Consider the following 18608-nt stretch of genomic DNA (forward strand, 5'->3'; position numbering starts at 1 on the left):
TTGATATAAAGTGTGAAATACTACCCCCAACTGTAAATGTTCTTCATTTGGAAGCAAATTTTTCTACTTGAATGCTTTTTTTTTTAAATTTCAAATAATGAATTTGGTAATTTTAGGATACAGAAACATTTGTGCACACTGAATCTGCTTTTGCTTCCATTTTACAGATGTTTGTCATATAATAAAGCCTTTAATCTAAGGGAGGTATAGGTGAATAGTGAGGGGGGGGAAACGAGCACTCAAAAACACATCCTCACATGCACACGCTCACACTAACACACATGCACCTTACAGCCATTCTGTCAGCCAGAAAATGGGAACACTGGTAATGAAGGCATGTTGAGTGACGGGCTCTGATGCTGAATGAAAAGCATGTCCTGAAGACTTTACCCTTTCACAGGAAAACCTTTTACTTTTATACCCCTTGGAAAAAAAATCTTTTCCACGTATATTTTTAATGATATTTGGTTTTGCTTCAGCGTTATTTTAAATATAAGGAATGGTGATTTGGATCTATGTTTATGCTTACGATCCAAGATTTGCAGAAAGGAAAAGAAGAGAAAAGTTCTGCAAATTTTAAATGAAAAAAAACAACCCTTTTATTCTGAAATGTTTTTTCCTGATAATTTACAATATGGAAGCTGCTGGAAAAATATTAGCAGGTTTTTTTTAAGATTGCCTTTTTCATTTAAAGCCCCTGCAGACGTCACAGCCCACCTTTGCTCAGCTAACAGACTAGCTTTCTGTGTGACTGTGTCACTAGAAGTAAGTTAATGAGTTCCCAACCTCCCATGTGCAGATCTCAGGTCAGATCAGATCTCGGGCAGCACACAGGATTGCTTTCTCTTCCTCTCGGTGTGGAGCGAACTCCCATTTGATGCATGCTGAGGAGGTGGGTGTTTCCAGCCTCGGCCACTCTGATGTTAGGAAAGAATAGCTTTTTGCATCCTACTCAGTCTGCTCTCCCATGTCCCTGCTCTCCCGTTTCATCCGCGCTGTCTGAGTAGTATTCTCTGGCAGTGCAGAGTTCATCACCACGAGGGTGGGTTTCTGCAAACCCACATTGGCAGACTGTGTAGCGCACTGCATGGATTTAACTTGTGAAAAAAACTTTGTGAGAAAGCAGGGACCTAAACAGCAGTGCTGCTGTTACTGAAGTTGCCTTACTGTCACTGTCTTTGCCAAAGGAGGCACCGCCGTTAAGGTAAGAGCAAAGATAGATGCGTCTGCCTTTTTTCTAAAATGGATTTTTCTCAACTATGTCAGTGCATTGTACTCTGGAGGTGTCTCCTGGCTGACATCTCCAACACCTTTTGTCCTAGTTGCTCCTTTTATCACCTCTTCACAAATCTGTTTGCGTTTTTTTTCATCAGTTTTTTCTTCTAATCTCATCTTTATCATTCTCTTATACAGATACAAACTCAATAGATCCAAATCACACAATTAATCTAATTTTAAAATCCTTTTTTCCTCTGGAGCCATCAGTAACTGTGTAATACAAGTGCATGTGTGTACCTAATATGTGCAAATACGCAAAAAAAAAAAAAACACTTTGCTGTCTCTTCTTGTCAGGTTCTTTCTACCAGCTGATGCTTGCTCTGAAGTATTTTATTAGCTCAGCTGGATTGGAGTGAAGAAATTCCTTTCTGTCTTGGTTAATGTTTTTCAGCTGGAGCTGGCATATGCACATGTGCGTGCAGTTACAACTTCAACATTCTTTTAAGTGCATGAGGAGAAATAGCAAATACTTCTGCCCGTTCTTGCTCTGCATGTCTCTTTTCCGGGGGTCTTCATGGACCCTCAGCTCCTACCACAGACCATCGTGCATGGTTGGCTGGCTAACCACAGCTCCATATTAAAACACCAACAAGTTCCTCTTACATGGTTCACAGGGGGCCACGCTCAGTGCTGCATCCGCAGCTCTAATCTCCATCAATCCTCAGCTTGGAGAGCGTGAGGTTGTTCACACAGAAAAGCACAGGGTCCTCTGAGATGGGGGTGACCTGCATTGGTGTGCAGCCCCTCGCTGCGCCCGTGTGTCACTGGGGCTTCACTCCGAGACGTGACTCACACCAGCCCATGTGCCGGCTGCTGCCAGAGGCAGTCATCCTAGCAATATTTTGATTTGTGATCTGCAAACAGAGAGCGTCAGACGGAAAACAGTGCATCTGTGAAATGTCAACCCTACCAGAGACGGGGGAAGAAAAAAAAAACAAGCAAAAACGTCTGTTCTGTTTGTTTTTTATGTTTTATTGATTCCCATTCATATTTTGAAAGCAGTTTTTGTTACATTGTGATCAATTCTGTCAGCTCTCAGAGTTTGTGTGAAGTTCAAACAGCAAATAGAACTAAAGTTCCCCTGTTTTCTGCGTTGTTTCAGACTCATCTCTGATGTTTGTTGCACTCGAGGCTGTGATCGTGGGTTTATGCGGGTTTGGCGTGGGAGTGTGTTTGGGCTGTCGTGATCCCTCTTAGTTGATGATTAATTCTACAAACATTGTGATCCAATTTTCTATTTCTGCTCATTTAATACCTCTTTCTGATTCAGCCATCTGTTGGCTGCATGTCCTGAAAAATAAATTGTGATATTTTTCTTTCTCTCTCTCTCGAAAAACAAAAATGGGATTCCTTTGAAACAAAGAGTTTGTCATTTGGGTTACTCCTGAAATGCAACATGCCATAATAGAGCCCTAAAATGTATTTACTGGATAGAAATCCAATAGAATGAACATCTTAATTAATGTATTTTGGGTTTACTTGAGCATGTTTTTATGTCAAATATTTTCAGTCTGGACTCAATAAATTCCGGCATCTCTAGCTTCAATTGTGTAAAGTTGCTCACAGTTCATTGTTTTTTTTTTTTTTACAGACTTAAACCAAACATTTTTTGACCCATTTTATTTTGAAATTTTAATGTAACCAATGGATGATATGAAACAAATATTAGAAAATGATTTTCACGTGAAAAGACCAAGTTGTGGAGGAGGACATAAAGCAAACTGTTTTTAGAGAAGATAATAATAGCTACATTTTACTCACTAAAACAATAATGTGTTGTTACAGAAGTCATTTCAGTTGATCAAGAGGAAAGCACCTCCTGTGCCTTGCTGCGCTGCAATTACACGCTTTCATTACAAAAGAGAAGGAGGACAAGATTTCTGCAGACGACGATTTTTTTTCAGTGAAGCTGCACCAAACCAATAGCTCTTTTTTACCCAATAAAAGGACTTTTACCTCAGAATAAAATTGAAAATTCCTAAAAGCTGCAAAATTGTTGGTTAACTTGTTCTGCATTTTAGGAAATTAAATTAATTTCAGCAAAAGACTGATATTTTTTCCAACAAATGTTAAAAAATGAAACTTTATGTGATAAAATAATTTGGATTTTAGAATTTTTAGGGTTCAGTGCCTAAATATCAAATACCTAGTTATTATATGATGTTTTTCTGTAAATATAAGTTAAAAATTAATACATTTCTGGCGATGAGTAATTCCAAATTTTATGTTATTTCGCCTTGCTTTTGCTCTAAAATGCCCGACCATCAGAGACCCGAGGCGTGAGCAGAACTGTTCTAAAGAACAGACTTAGCAGGCTAATCGGATGTAAAGTGTATTGAAGCACTGAAGCAGACACATGCACATAGTCTTTGCCCACCCAGAATCTGCAGCCACTCAGCTGAGCGTTTTAGGATGGCTGCCCTCATGCAACACTAAGAACAAAACTGTTGCACCGCGAACAGGCCAAGCATGCTCTTCTATTCTTGCCTCGGCTCTCCCCACCGCCACTTCTAGCTTTGGTTTTTGTAATTGCCACGACATTAATTATTCGACTCTGTTGTTCTAAATATAGCTGTCAGCGTCTTTTGTCAACATCCTAGCTCTCTGTATGTGTGTTTAGCATGAGCAGCTTTTACAGGGCTGAGATGGGAAGGAATGTGTGCGCTGTGAGTGTGTTTGTGTGTGCGGATCGGCGCCAGAAGATGCCAGTTTGCGCTCGGCGTGCGACTGGCGTTGTGCCCAGTGTTCACATGTGGTTCATGTTCTGCAGACTTCCATGGTCTTCGCCTGCTGAACCCGTAAATGTCTGAGTTGGCCTTCTCCGCGTGAAACCATGTAACCATGTACAAGTTGATAAATGATGGTTGTATAAATAATACCAGAAAGAGATGATGCAAAAGAAAAGAAACTTAAACTTTATTTACCAAATGGTGGATTGTTCATTTTTATTAGACAGTATTAACTAAAAAACCCTTTTGTTAATGGACTGGGAAAGTATGGGAAAAAGAAGCTTTAGTGGTTCTTAGCTCTGCTGTAAGGCTGCTTAAATGCCCCGTTTTTGTCAATCAAAAAGCCAAGACCCTTCACGAAAAACACACAATAGTGTATAGTTAAAGCACACACATATTGAAGGAATGCCTTGGGGAAACATTGTTAATCTTATGCTCTGCTGACACCCTCGTCATTAGTTGTTCTATGCGTTTGCAGCTTTTTTCTTCCACTGTTAGGATCCTGAAGCCGGCGGTGTTCCTTCCTATCAATGTCAGCAGAAGGAAAAGTTCACAGGGACTCCAGCTGTTTATGTTCTGCAAACTAGCACTTTCTCCGAGTTTGGATAGAGAATCAAAGAGATGATCATGACAATTTGAATCTGGAATTGCTGGATTATTTCACGTTTCAGACCGCTTGTGTTGTTCTTTTCCTTTGATGTGGTTGAGGTTGATCCAGACACAATGGACAGAAGCCAGGCTGCAGTGATGTCACAACCCAGGTGGGAAGAGTGTTTGTTTTCTGCTCTGAAAGCATTTTTTTGTGCCCTAAAAATGTCAGCTGTCTTGATCGGTGCACAGCACCATCTCAGCTGAGTTGTTTTCCCCTCCTTTCGTTTGGCAGCCTTTTGTTTACATCAGCATGCTTCAGATCAGCATCTAATTTAAGACATTGCTTCGTCATGGCTCCCAAATGCACTTTGACGTCTTGAAAAGCCGCAGCTCTAGCTGTTTTATATCTTATATTGACAAATTACTATGGATTAATACCCGCACATATTTATTTGTAAAAATCTGCAGTACATTGACTCAATGTTCCGTCCTTTGCAGTTGTGTTTTCACCGATTAAACCCGTTTAGTTTGATCACATATTTTCTTGAGAACGTCTTTCAGAGTCAGATTTGCCTTGTGACTGAGCTCCACAAAGGTTTGTGTGTGTGTTTTTTGAGGAGCTGGATTGTGCACATGTGGGCGGGTGACATTAACTGGACAGGGTCACTGTGGTGGGCTGCAGTTCACCGTTGTGAGGGAGGGAGGGAGGGGGGGGATGCAGAACAATACTGTAAGACTTTCCCTTATTCTTTGGTTTCAGATTGGGCGGACTGGATTGGCCCAGCTCTCATATTCCAGGAAACCCACTCTCCTGTGTTCACTTGACAGTACCCCCCGGTATTTACAAGGTTTTCTGCATGTTTCCTGACTCGACACATTTTTATGCAACCTCGCTACTGTTGTTATTGACAGCTGGGAATAGATTCAAGTCTAAAATGCAAACTAACAGGATGGCTTTGGGAAGAAATCCTATAATCTTATTTCCTACAGGGGAATTGTGGCAAAAAAAATGTGTTTACCTTTGAGAGTTTTAGCTTTTTGATTTTTAAACTCTAAAGCAACACAATTGTGTCTTTGTCTTGGCTGCTAAAGTTTAAAAAAATAACATTTTAACACCCATTTACGAATAGTCATTCTTTTATTTTCATCCGAAATGCATTGTCAAAACTTGTGTTACAATAAAATGGCACAACTGAGCTTTTCAAGACATACAAAAGCTGAAATTTACAAAATTGTCAGCAACGTTGGTGAAAGTTGTGTTTTTGCTTCATATTTCTGTAGAATTTAACCAAATTAAGTTGGGGGTATTTTTTACTCATACCTCTCCTTTCATCTGTGGTGAAATTTGTCTTTATTTAAAAAAGAAAAACATGTTTAATGCAGAATCTGTAATATTTATTAAATAAACTGTTGGATTTTGCTTTGAAAAATACTCATACTCTGCCAAAATAAAGTAACTTAGCCATGGGTTTCTCAAGTATAGGAAAACAGCAGAACAATGGCCTGGTCCATCCTTACATTGTTTCTTTAATGGGTTCCTGGCTTTGACAGACAGGAAAAAACAGAGTCTTTTGTGAGAAGAGTTGAGAGGGCTTTGGGCAACGTTGGACTTCCTCAATGGAACCTTTGTCGTCAATCTGCTGTGTTTTAATTGGCTGGATGCAGGAGCTGATACTTCCTGTTTCCATGTTGTTGGAAGTGACCACTCCCTGTGACAGAACCTGTTGAGCGTGTGTTGACGTATTAGGTCTGTGTATATGGAAATATTCCAGACTTTAAAGAACGTTTTGAATGTGCAGGGTTGTTCTGTTGTTGTTTGGAACTCTAACCGAGGAGTTCAGGCAGATTGGAGGTCCAGGGGTGGGTTAACAGGATGAACTTAAACACTCACACTGAAGAAAATTGTGTTTTTGGTGTTTTTAAAGTGTTCTTGTGGTATTTTTCTTATGATGGAAACTGTAAATGAATCACTTGACACCTATTGATGCAAATATTCATCCAACAGCTTCTGCTCCAAACTTACCATAATTTAGCATCTACATAAAAGTGAAAGCAAAAGTGAACTTTTTTTCCATAGCTGCAAATAAATTCAGGTCTCATTGGGTTAAGAAAATTTAGCATAAAATTGCACTTCTGGGGATTTTTTCATTCAAACGATGTGATTCAGGAGCAGATGAAAAAAATGCTGTTTGAAAAAGAGCTTAATTGTGACATAGAAAATCATTCGGACAAGCCTCAAGCTCCCTGCTCCACTCCGATTCACATCAACTTGTAGACCACCATCCATGTACGTCTTTGTTTTCTTTGTCTGAGGTGGTATCTGCCTCAAAACTCTGTATTTTTGGATAGCTCCCCATTTTTGTTGCTCTGCTAATGTTAGGCTGGGGGTGTGAGGGTCTGTCAGCCAAATGGAGAGCTCTTAGTAGCAGGGAGGGGAAGGGGGCGGGGTTGCTCTGTGTCAACGGTCCCACCCACAACTTAGAAACTAATTCCGATTTTTTTTCTTCTTCTTAGAACAGCATCATCTTTGAAAGACCACTGATACATCAAAAGATGATTGGCATGGGTATTTAACCTCACAGTCTTTAGTGTTCTTGGGGTCAAAGGTTTTGATCCATAAGGCACATTTTAAAGGCTTTTGCTGAAGAAGAGGTTAACCCCTTTTCTAAACACGAAGCTTTAGCTCTCATGCTGCCTCTTTAACTGTTTACATAATGAACAAGATTCCAGCGGATTCTGAAGCGGAGAAGATATGCAACACTTCACAGAAGTGAAGGGGTTACGCAATCAGCAATCAGCTGATTCTGTCGCAAATAAAAGCTGATATGAAAGTCGATACGAAAAGCTGCTTTCCTCCGTGTCAAAATCAGCTGATTCACATTGATCACGTAAATGGTTGTGGTATGTCATGGAGTGGGTGTTATTTACCACGTCACCAGCAACATCTATAGTGTCAAAGGGTTAAGGAAGAGTAGGGTTAACTGTTTTTCTGTGTGGATATTCTACCGTGTTCTTTGTAAAAGTACCAGATGCTAATCATATTCCTATGAAATCAGTCTCCAGTGCAGAAATGGCTACATTTTAGGGTGAATGTTAGTGCAGTACTTAAAATTTCCACATCACTGCAAGATGGGTCATTGAGGAGAAATAAGTATCATGTTTACGCTCATAGCTGATTTCTGATTGTGGTAGCTTCTTCCACTGGTATGAGGCCTTTTTAAAAAACTGCATCAAGAATTTTCTGATAAAAGGGAATTTAGTTGTTTGTAAAATGACTTCTTCAACCTAATAGGGAGTAAAAAAAAGAGTCTCTGACCAAATACCAATACTATCTGACCAAATGTCTACAGTATCGAGTTTCTGCTAAATAGAAAACAGTGAGCATTCACAAGGTTTTGTTAGTTCCTACCCAATGCATTAAACCTCCATTTTTTTTTTGGTTGTCTTTAGCCCGTGTAGCATCTGAGCCATGTATGCCTTGTGTTCACCCCTGGCCCTAGAATGAACTGCTAAGAAAAAGGTTAAATGAAGGCGTCATAACTCTCCCACTATGATTACGATCCAATTAACCTTAACCCTAGCTTTCTGTGAAAAGATGGAATACTGTGGACGTCTCGTGCAGCTCAAACAAACTTGCTCAGTTTAAGCAGACGCCCTCATCTTTTGCTCCATCTCATTTCCACTCCATCATCCACCTGCACGCTCTGATTACGCCTTGTCCTTAAATGAGAGTTCAGGCGCTGCCCCGCCTCTGATGAGCTGCACTTAATGGATGCTTACAGGAGGTGATGAAACCAGTGCTTAGAGCTCCATTATCAGCGCCGCACACACATCCACAGCTCCGCTCCCCCGCGAGCGTGCTGACCGAACGGCAACAAAAACACAATTTCATTTGGGTTGACTGTCTGCAGGGGCTCCTGATGCTCCTGCTGGCGGCTGGAGTGACGAGGTGAGACTGTGGTTAAAACACACGGATATGTGAAAGTGAAAACTCAGCTTGACAAAAAGGGAAAGTCTTGATTTGAGTCAAGTGTTACATTAAACCAGTTTAAGGTACATTGCTTTGTATTCTTTTGATTATTTCAGAACTTATAAAGTTTTTTTTCATAGTATGTTCTTTGTTTTGACCAAATGTTTGGTTTATTGATTCTTCAAAGTTAGGATTCACTGCTTCTCTTTAGTCTATGTTGCGTTTAAAAAAAAAACACCTTTTTAGTTTTGGTATTTGCTACAACAGACATGGGAATAGATAAATGGGAAGATATCTCAAGTAAAGCTCTAGGGTCACATGAAAAATCAACATTTGAGGATTTAAAACTATTGAAGTGTTTAACTATATGCCTACTTTAAATTTACCACAAGTGGCATCCAAACTTTTGCAGATTTTTGAAGTTAGGTCACAATTTATTCAGACTTTTTAGCTTTAATCCATCTTTCTTTTTCTTTTATAATTTCCCAACTTTTTTTTCTCATGTATGCCAAATAACCTTTTATCATGAAAATGTTGCTTTACTTCTCCAGCTTTAACATTTGTTTGTGGATGGAATCTGTCTGTTATAGGACTCTTTGTGCTTCAGTCAAACCTGTCAGATCTGGGTTTTTTTTAACCCGTATGCCTGAAATCTTTAAGCTTCAGAGAATTTGTTGCAATCCAGAAAATCTAATGTGGGATGAGGAATGTGTGCAACTCAAGCCCAGATCCTGTATGTCTTTGAAGATTCTCAGTCAACCAAAGTCATGGTATCGCAGCATTCTGTTCTTCAGAAAAACTTCTTCCTTTAAAATTCAGATGCCCAGGTCTTGTAATTCTGCAATTGAAGGCATCATCTCAGGATTGTGATTACTGTGTTTTTTTTTCTCTAAGTTACGTCAAATAAATCAATTGTTTTGATTTGAAAATGTTTTTATACTGGAAGTAAATTTTTTTTTCAAAACTAGATTGATTGTAATAAAGGGTAAATCTTCACTAATTCTGCACAATAAATCATAAATTTATTGTTATTGCGATATCAATAACAATAATAATAATTTTTGCCAAAAGTTGGCAAAAATTGCGATAAAGGGTAACCTTAAATGTGCTAAAACAATCTTATAGTAGCTTGACATATTTAACGAATCAAATAAATCCCTCTCTGCATTTGACCAATCGGATGGACCACTTTGAGGTTAGATGCTTTGCCTCCTCTGTAGACGAGGGTTGGAGTGTAATGTAAGTTAGGTTGACTTCTATTTAAATTAAACTGTTGCAGTGAAATGGAAATGATGTATTTAGATGTTTTGCCATTTGTTCATGTATTGCAAGTTATATCGTCATTGCAATATTGACCACCAATATCAGAAATTGCGAGTTTTCCTCATATCGTGCAGCCCTAATCCTCACTTTTTAGCTCTTCTTCTACATCATGCCAGGTCTCCATCTTCTTTTTAATCCTTTTTGAGTGTTTGCAGTAGAGGACATTTATTAAAGATTATTTACGCTTATTCAAGCAGCTGCAATCTCCCAACATCTCTATATTTCTCACTCATACAGACGCCTGTTTATTTTAGTTATTTTGCAGAATATTTTTTGGTTGAACACCTCTCTGGCATTTACCTTTGTACCTGTTTTCCCATGAGACTTGAGGATATTTTTTTTGTGAGTGTATTTCTGAACCCCAAACACAGGATGAAGAAACTGAAAAGCATGCATTATTTAACCATCAACTTTTCTGAAGGGGATGGTGGGTTTTGGGTTTACAGACAAAGCCACAGCACAGATGCCCATCTCTTAAATTCCTAAGGTAAACACTACTTTCCCAGAGGTCGAAGCATACATATTTGACATTACAGCAGTGTAGGAGAAAGATATAAGAGTGATGAAAAAAAAAGGGGAAAGGCTAAATTGATGGAGGGAAAGATAAAAGATTATTTTTCAAGCGTGCAGTTCAAACAGGTATTTGAGGTTTTCCCTACTTCCAGAGGAGCTACTGGTGAGACATCTTGCCCTGTTGGGTTACATAAAGCTCACGAATGTAGATCAGCAGATGAAGTCCCTGTGGCAGCTGCAAGGAATTGTTAGTGTGTGAACTTTGCGTTTTAAGATTTCAGGAGCCTGAATTGGAGTGTTTGAGGAACTGCCTGGCCAGGATTTAACGAGCCCTAAACTCTGACTCCAGCTCCACCTGTGCATAAATGTGCTTGAACATTTTTTACAGCCTTTTTACAGAGGCTGCTCACACAATTGTTTCCTCAAGATGACTCTTTTAAGTCAGTGTCAACTCATCAAATGCTCTGTACGCTCATTTCGGGTGCCTTATTACAAAATAACTTGATAATTAAAAAGTCAGGAAAAAATGTTTTTAGCTCACTCTGCTTGGACAACAAACTAAATAACTAGAATTGTAATAATAATAAATTGCTTCTGATTGCTGAAAGCATTATTTTGGCATGTCAAAATAATGAAGGGTTATCGTTGTGAGCCAAAGCTAATGAAGCCAGTTACATCGCCACCTATTGGCCAATAAAATTGCAGTTATTTGAGACCAATTATCACCTCAATTGGAACCACCCATCCATCCATTTTCAGAACTCGCTGATTCCCTTTTGGGGTGACAGGGCTGCTGGAGCCAACCCAACGACTGTTGGGCAAAGGTGGGGTACAGCATGAACAGTCTGCCAGTCTGTTGCAGGCTACACACTTATATATGCAATCACATGCACACCTGGGGCAATTTGGAGTCACCAACTGACCTACGAAGAATGTTTTTGGACTGTGGGAGGAAGCCGGAGTGCCCAGAGAAAACCAGCAAATGCACTAGAAGAACACGCAAACTCCACTCAGAAAGATTCCAGCCTGGATTTGAACCAGAGCCTTCTCACTGACTACACCACATAAAGACTTGCTGGATGGCAAAGTTTATTGCCACATCAACCTGATTTGTATTGGACATATGTATAAAATAGTCAGTATGGTATTCCTCCAATTGAGTAGCAATTTTGGATTGGTGGTAGTTAAATAAGAGGAGAGGCACATTGTATGAAATATTTTTTAAAGTATATTTAAAATAGACATAATATAAACTACAAGAATATAAACAACAAATTAAAAATTGAATCTTAGTTTAATGGACGGAGCTTAACTGTTGCTTATTTTCCCATAAGAGAAAACAAATACAGCAATCAGGGGATACATTGGAGCATCCACCTTGGTAAACCCTCTAAAAGTCAAGACCAAGTGGTGCTAGAAAGCTAATTTTTTTATGTTATACCACATTGACTGAACAGGACTGAGTAACCTGGATTTCCAAATAGGAAATACCCACAGGCTTCAAGAAGCCAAAATCCCATTGACTTCTATTAAAAAACATACAGTTATTACTCAGTGCATTTGTTAGACTAAACATTCTTGCTCTGCTACCTGTTTTTAGCATGTTCTTGTTAATTCTATATTTTTTCATGATATTTTTCTGTAATGCGTTAATCAAATTATAAACTGGCCAATTAGATGCCTCAATAAAAGTATATGGTGGGCGTATTGTGAAAAAATGGCTACTGAATTGATTTCCTTTGGTTGGAGCCGAAAGTAATCAGCGATTGTGTGTTACTTTGATTCAGAAATTTTAGGTTCTAATGGTAAAAGAGAAAAACTCAGTAAGGTCAGATTTGAACACCTTGAACACAAGTGCATCACACTCCGCAAGTTAAACATGGAATGCAGCAATGCTGCAGAAAGGAGGCAGGCATAATTAGTTGCAGTTCAAAGAAACCCACCACCACAATGACATTTGGCAAAGCTGAAGAGGCAATGAAAGTATTTAAGTACTGTATCCAGGACTTGCCTCCTGAAGCATGCAGCTCAGAGTTTAAAGGACAAAACTGGTATGTCTTGTTTTTTGTTTTTTTTTAATTTACAGGAACAAGAAGCATCTTCAAAAGCCTGAGCATACCTTTTACTCAGGAATCAGCAGAGGCATGACTGTTACTGTAAGTGAGGAAGAAGGAAAAGTGCAAGTGTGTCTGTGATACAATCAAGCTAGATTACAGCACTTGATCTTCCACACCCACAATGAATGACTGCAATCAGGGAGATTGAATACCATCTCCCTGAAAACCAACTCTTTAACTCTTGTGACTGTCAGTCAGGGTCAAAGAGTTGGGTGCATATCCCAGTTTACCGTCTACATTTCGATCAACACACCCTTTAAAAACATCTAATTTTTCCCTCCAAAAAATCCAATTTATGAAAAAAAATCTAACACAGCCAAAGCTTCAATTTTGGGGAAATAGATAAAGTAGAAGAAGCTATGAGTTGTCAGATAGAGGAGTATTTAATAAAATCGCATGTTGCTGTCAAATACGCTCAGGAGGGTGGGAAGCCTATTACATTATGGGATTACTGTACAGTGATCTCCAGTATTTTCAGTGAGCCACAGTGTCAGCTGCTCAGACCCAACTCGACTGCTGCAAAGGAGCAGCAGTTCACACGGACTCTTGCTGAAACATTACTCAGACAGACTGAGATGAGCTGCAGTTGTAGTTATCGCGAAATAGATTCAGATACTTACAGCCCAGCCAGACTAATGTAGAGCTGTAACGCTGTGGAGCCACAGCTTCCAGCTTTCACAGGCTCAGAGAGCAGCTACACTGCCAGAAATCTCCCCCTTTGTGGAATAAGTAACGATCAGGACTGTATTGCAAGACGCATAAACTTATTTGGGTCAGAAAAAGAAATTCTTTTAGGATGGTTAATAGAAGATAATAGTTTTTGTCCAACATTTTTTTTAAAACAATTCAAAAGGTAAATTATTTACCCAGCTAATTAACCCTCTAAAAATGTATGCTGTGTTTGGACTTGGCAGACCCTTATTCATCTTTCGGCCCCTGCAGCCCCAGAGGTTGCTGAAAAGCTGCCATTATCTCCCTATTCTCCCCGGTAACTAAAATCCACAGACACGTTCCATGTCAGCCAATCAGATAACAGATAGCCGCTGATTTGGAATCAGCACTGTATCTCTCATCCTGCTGCTGGAGAGCATTTAACTTGAAAGATAACCACCGAGTATCAGTCAACACAAGGGGCAGGGGGATGTGCGTGTGTGTGTGTGCAAAAACCAAAATGAATAAGTTAATTTAAAAGATGGAGGAATAAATTAATAGAGGGAGGAGAAGAGCAAGTAATTAGTTGAAGGCAGGAAGAGTTGACACAAATAGAAAGCCTGGGCTGAGAAGAAAGGAGGGGGTCGTGAGAGGAGAAAATCAGAAACTGTCTTTCAGCTCCCATCCCTCCTGTTAGGTAGAAGGAGGCCTGATTAAGATATGCTATTGGGGGACAAAGAGGAAACGCCAGAACAGCATTCCAGGACCTTTGCTTTCTGCCATGTCTGCCTCTGTACGAGTTGCTAAAATCAGATATTTGTATGAATGATTATCAGTGGAACTGAGAGGAACCCCCCCCCCCCCGTTTTTGGAGTAAACGCAGAGGGATAGAAGGAAGGAGTTAAGAGGGGAGAACGATGAGGAGGCAGCAGGAATGGCTGAGAAGTGAGACAGCACCGAATGAGTGGCTATATTTGGCATCTTAAATGAGGGTTTGGGTAGTGCCAACACTCTGACTCTTCTTTGCTTTGCAGACACTAATGAAACCTGCCCGGGCTCAGGCAGCACTGCACAGTGAATTAGTTTCCAAGCTCCTGTGATTGGTTCTTATACCGCTCATTTGCCATGAAGAAAAGATGTTTCTGCTCAAATGAGCCAACTTGTAGGTCACTTTAATTGTAATTTCTAATAAATGTTGCAGGTTTTGTTTCAGTGCGGACAGCGTACAAAAGAATGTTGATGCATAGTTCACTTTTGGCCTTCGTTTCGGACCAGAAGACCGCAAAACCTGACCATTGCTGCAGAAGCAAGAGCATGCAGCCAGCAGTTTGTTATATTAGATTTCCTGCAGATACAGTGAGCATTTTAGGATAATTCAGTTGTCGTTTGGGTTGAACAGCCTTCTGTGCAGATGTAAAGAAGGACACACATGCAGATAGAAACCTACAGCAAACAATCTTGAGAAAGAAAAACAAAACCATGTCATTGTGTTTGTTCTTTTCTCCCTTTCTTGTTGGCAGTGGTTTGCCACACTTTGCATGACAATAATATACAGAATTATATTTTAAGCAACTTTTGTTTATCTTTCAATTAATAAACTAAGCAATGTACACACTTGGCACGTGACTTGTGCTCAAGAACGGGCTAAATGCGAGTTCTTGAATGCACATTTAGCGCATATTTTTCACACTGGACCAGCAGGGAAGGGCTTCTTCTTGCAATATTCATGCAAAAATTTGAAGTGGTGGATCTCTCGCTTCAGGCTTTTTCTTTCACAGCTCTATTCCAACATATGAAAGACTTGGTGTGACTCATATAATTCTGACTGGGCACAAACTGCAAACATTAATTTATCCTTCATGATCAATTTTCAGCAGTTGGCATTAAAAGGGACACCATCTGTACCTCACTACGAGTCCATCCGAGCCCCTGATTAGTCAAAGTTTAACCTGGTTTACCTTTCAGTTCATATTGAATGGCCCAAAAATGGTCGTAAAAACGTACGTAGCAATGCACGAACACATTTGCATGGAGATTTCATCGGAGGTGTCTGCCTAAATGCGCGTTGGGGAGGGCGGTATGAATATTTTCTTGCTAAAAAGGACAGCAGAGCTGTTTCTTGTTTTCTATAGGAATCAGTGTGTGCAGTTTATTTTACTATTTTAAATAAACTTTATCTTTTATTTTGTATAGACAAAATGTGGCTGTAAAGATTTTGTTTGTTCCTGCTTGTTGGTATTTGTACACAAGCTTTTTTCCATAAAGCCATTTCATAGAAAAGCGTAGCGAGGAACTGTCGTTAACCAGTTTCACTTGAAGCTGTAGAGCAACTCATAACCTCAGACTTTATGCTTGTTTAAAAATCCTCCCTGGCCATATGTGCTTCTGTGTGATAAGAAAATGCTTGATTCTCCGCATGAACAGTAAGACGATTAACAGACATGAAGTAACTGGTTTTGGTTAGATTTGTATTGCCAGAACAGGCCTGGCCTATCACCTGACACTGCTGCACTTAGACCCAAAATGAGCAACACACGAGTGTCATGACAAATGACATATAATTGATTCTAGTGTAAAGATGTATGACGACATTGCCTCACAATAGCATGACACAGTGTCTTCCATTTGTATGTTCAGCACTTAACTTTGACAATTATTCTCCTCTCAACTCTACTTCAAGGCTTATCTCACCAAATACTGTGCATTTTCCCTTATGTCTGCATGCATCATTTATGCATCTGGTTGCATTATATCATCAATACTTTTGAGCTCACATTTTTAGGATTTAGCTGATGCAAGCATTTAGTTTAGCCCCCTGCTAACAGTTTGACTCAGCAGTTTTATGGCTACACATGTTGTTCATCCGGGATATTTGGACATTGACAAACACATTTGTAAGAACTGGAACTTCAGTACATTTTAAAGTAAACAGTAATTTAAATGTTTACGGGATTGAGCTTAGTGTTGTAAATAAAATAATAGTTTTAATTAAATTCAAATCTGCAATTCATTTATTGTTTTCTTTAAATCCATATTGTTGGGAACTAAAACCTATTATTAGAGTATTATAACAATACTGCAGTCAAAGTCGACACATGCAATGCCAGCTTGGATTGTGGCACAAACACAATCCACCGGAGACCCACTGTCGCTTTGTTTTTCTATGTCGTGATGTGGACACTCTGCATTGTCCTTTCACACTAAGCCTCTTCACATCCCCCACCCCAACAAGACTCCATGGCCTCAACCCAGAGCCCCAGATTTATCCCTGACATATTCAGATGGGAATCACCTGTCTTAAAAAAAGGAAAACAAAAAATAAGTTGTAGTAAAAATACAATCCAACTCCAGGAACAAGACTCTTTACCTCATTTTCTCCATTTCTGATGTGTGTTTAATTGAAGGTTATTCACTGTAATTGGATAAATCAGCTAAAATGTTCGTGCCAAACTAGTCCTCTGAATTGCTCTAAATTGTTCTTTGGTCTTTAACATGCCAACGTGCTCTGATGTTTTTACATATTAACACATTTGTGCATATGAATCTTGTTTTTTGACATTTACAATACCTCTTTCAATCAGCTTTTTCTGTGCGATAATGCAATCAGAAGGATAGTAAAGGAAATACATAAATCTTATTAGCTTTTAGGCTGTTTTCATCTCAAATCTTTCTGTTTGTCAGTGGTTCTTTTTTGCTTACATATGCATGAATCTTTTCATCCAGGAAAAGTGAGATGATTGAGAGTCAAAGCCATAGTTACAAAATAAGGTATAGATACATTTATGAAGTTATACTGATTGCCTTGCAAGTTTGTCATGTTTCTCTGACTTCTCTTTTTGCTTGTCTCACAGTCTTCATCTTTTAGCAATGTTTTTTTCTTCCTAATATTGTTTGTGAATAGGGTTATCACTTGAAACTGTTCTTCAGCGCAGCTGGATTTTAAATGACTGATCAGAAAGACGGTTTTCTGTGTATCCAAATACAGGAGCTTGTTAAATTAGAACTGCCCATGGAGAATTCAGGTTATGCTTCCGAGGTGTAGCCAAAAGTGAAATTACAAGAAGTCATGTCAACAATCCAGTAATCCTCAGAACGGTCTGATATTGTTCTATTGCCTGGTTGGGTTGTTGTTGTGGCTTGGAGTTGGTAGGACTTGTTATTTTGGTTTATTGTTGTGTATTTTGCTCATTGGTGTTGTGTATTATTGTAATATTAATTTATCTAATGGTTTTTTAGCCCCCAAAATATATATTTCCCAAAGTAAAAATAATCAGCTTATACTGTAGAAAAAAAGTATAGTTGTTGGAGAAAGTGGGATTGGGAGCCGTTCTGTTGGGTAAACATGACAAACAGAAGGGAGACTAGGAGAGAGTTTCTACATTCTGACATAGATATGATTCATTAACCCTTTAACACCAGATCTTAACCCTTCCAAACTATTTATCCTCTCTGTCCCGAATGTGACAAAGATTGTGCCCTCTGTCCTTCAAGAACAGTTTAACTGGAGAGTCCTGCAAGAGGACCTGGCTACAGACCTAAGTGTCCACAACCAGAAGTCCTCAACCAGAACTGGAAGTCCCCCCCAAATTGCTTAAAAAAACAACACTATTTTAACTGATAACCCCAACAGTTATGGTTTTTCCCGCCTTAAGGTTTACTATCGTTTTTTCCCCCCAGAATTCACAACTCTTTTGGGTTAGGGTAAGTTGTTTAATTTTTACTTCCGGCAGTGGATGTCAGGCACAATCTTGTCTGCAGCCAGGTCCATCTGGAGTCCTGACCTGATGTTGTGGCTCCTCTGTGCTGTACTATCCTTGTGGAGAGGAATCGTTTAGTTTTTCCCAATGTATAGATCTGAGCACTCCACACACACACACACCCACACACACACACACACACACACACACACACACACACACACACACACACACACCCACACACACACACCCAATGAACTGCTAACAAGTGCGTCCACGTCTGAGCCACAACCAAGTAATAGGACATTAGCCAAGCAAGTTTTCTGCCACAACTCGGAAGTGGTCAGCACATAAATAGTCTGAATCTCCCATCAGCACTGAGGAAGCTCTGGGATGAGCAGCAAAGCATTTTCTACATGAACCTTTTAAAGTACGGCAGCCACGAAGAACAGATTCTCCATAAATACAGTCCAGAATCAAAGTGCTTTGGATTTTCCTAATCTTGCCTTTTGATTTATTCTATTTGTGTGCATTTGTTGCAAAACAGCAGTGGTGAGATGGTTACAAAACTCTAGAGAAAATGCGTTTTAGGATGTGAGTGTCCTTTAGCATGTGTAAGCAAAATGTTTTTTCTTTTTTCTTCTTCTGGTTTTCATTGTTAAAAAAACATCACCAGCACATAGACAGTACTGTAATTCTAGATTGAATTGATGTTTCAGTTTTGTATCATTTCTTTATT

At 39.4% G+C, this 18608-nt stretch overlaps 1 protein-coding gene across 9 annotated transcripts in view; it reads left to right on the forward strand.

Moving 5' to 3' along the window:
* The window catches only part of kank4 (KN motif and ankyrin repeat domains 4), an 81793-nt gene that overhangs the window by 1783 nt on the left and 61402 nt on the right, over positions 1 to 18608 (forward strand). The window contains exons 1-2 of one of the 9 annotated variants that reach the window (XM_078945999.1): positions 1070 to 1204; positions 5359 to 5446. The exons of 3 other annotated variants lie outside the window; for them this stretch is intronic. The gene's annotated coding sequence lies outside the window, so the exon portion shown is untranslated. Of the gene's footprint in view, positions 1 to 994; positions 1205 to 5358; positions 5447 to 18608 lie in introns of those variants that run through there. 5 more of the 9 variants (XM_011474149.4, XM_078946004.1, XM_078945996.1 and 2 more) reach the window with 5 other exon arrangements.

This window comes from Oryzias latipes, chromosome 4, assembly GCF_053564925.1.
Source record: "Oryzias latipes strain Hd-rR chromosome 4, Olatipes_Hd-rR_3.1".
NCBI lineage: Eukaryota > Metazoa > Chordata > Actinopteri > Beloniformes > Adrianichthyidae > Oryzias > Oryzias latipes.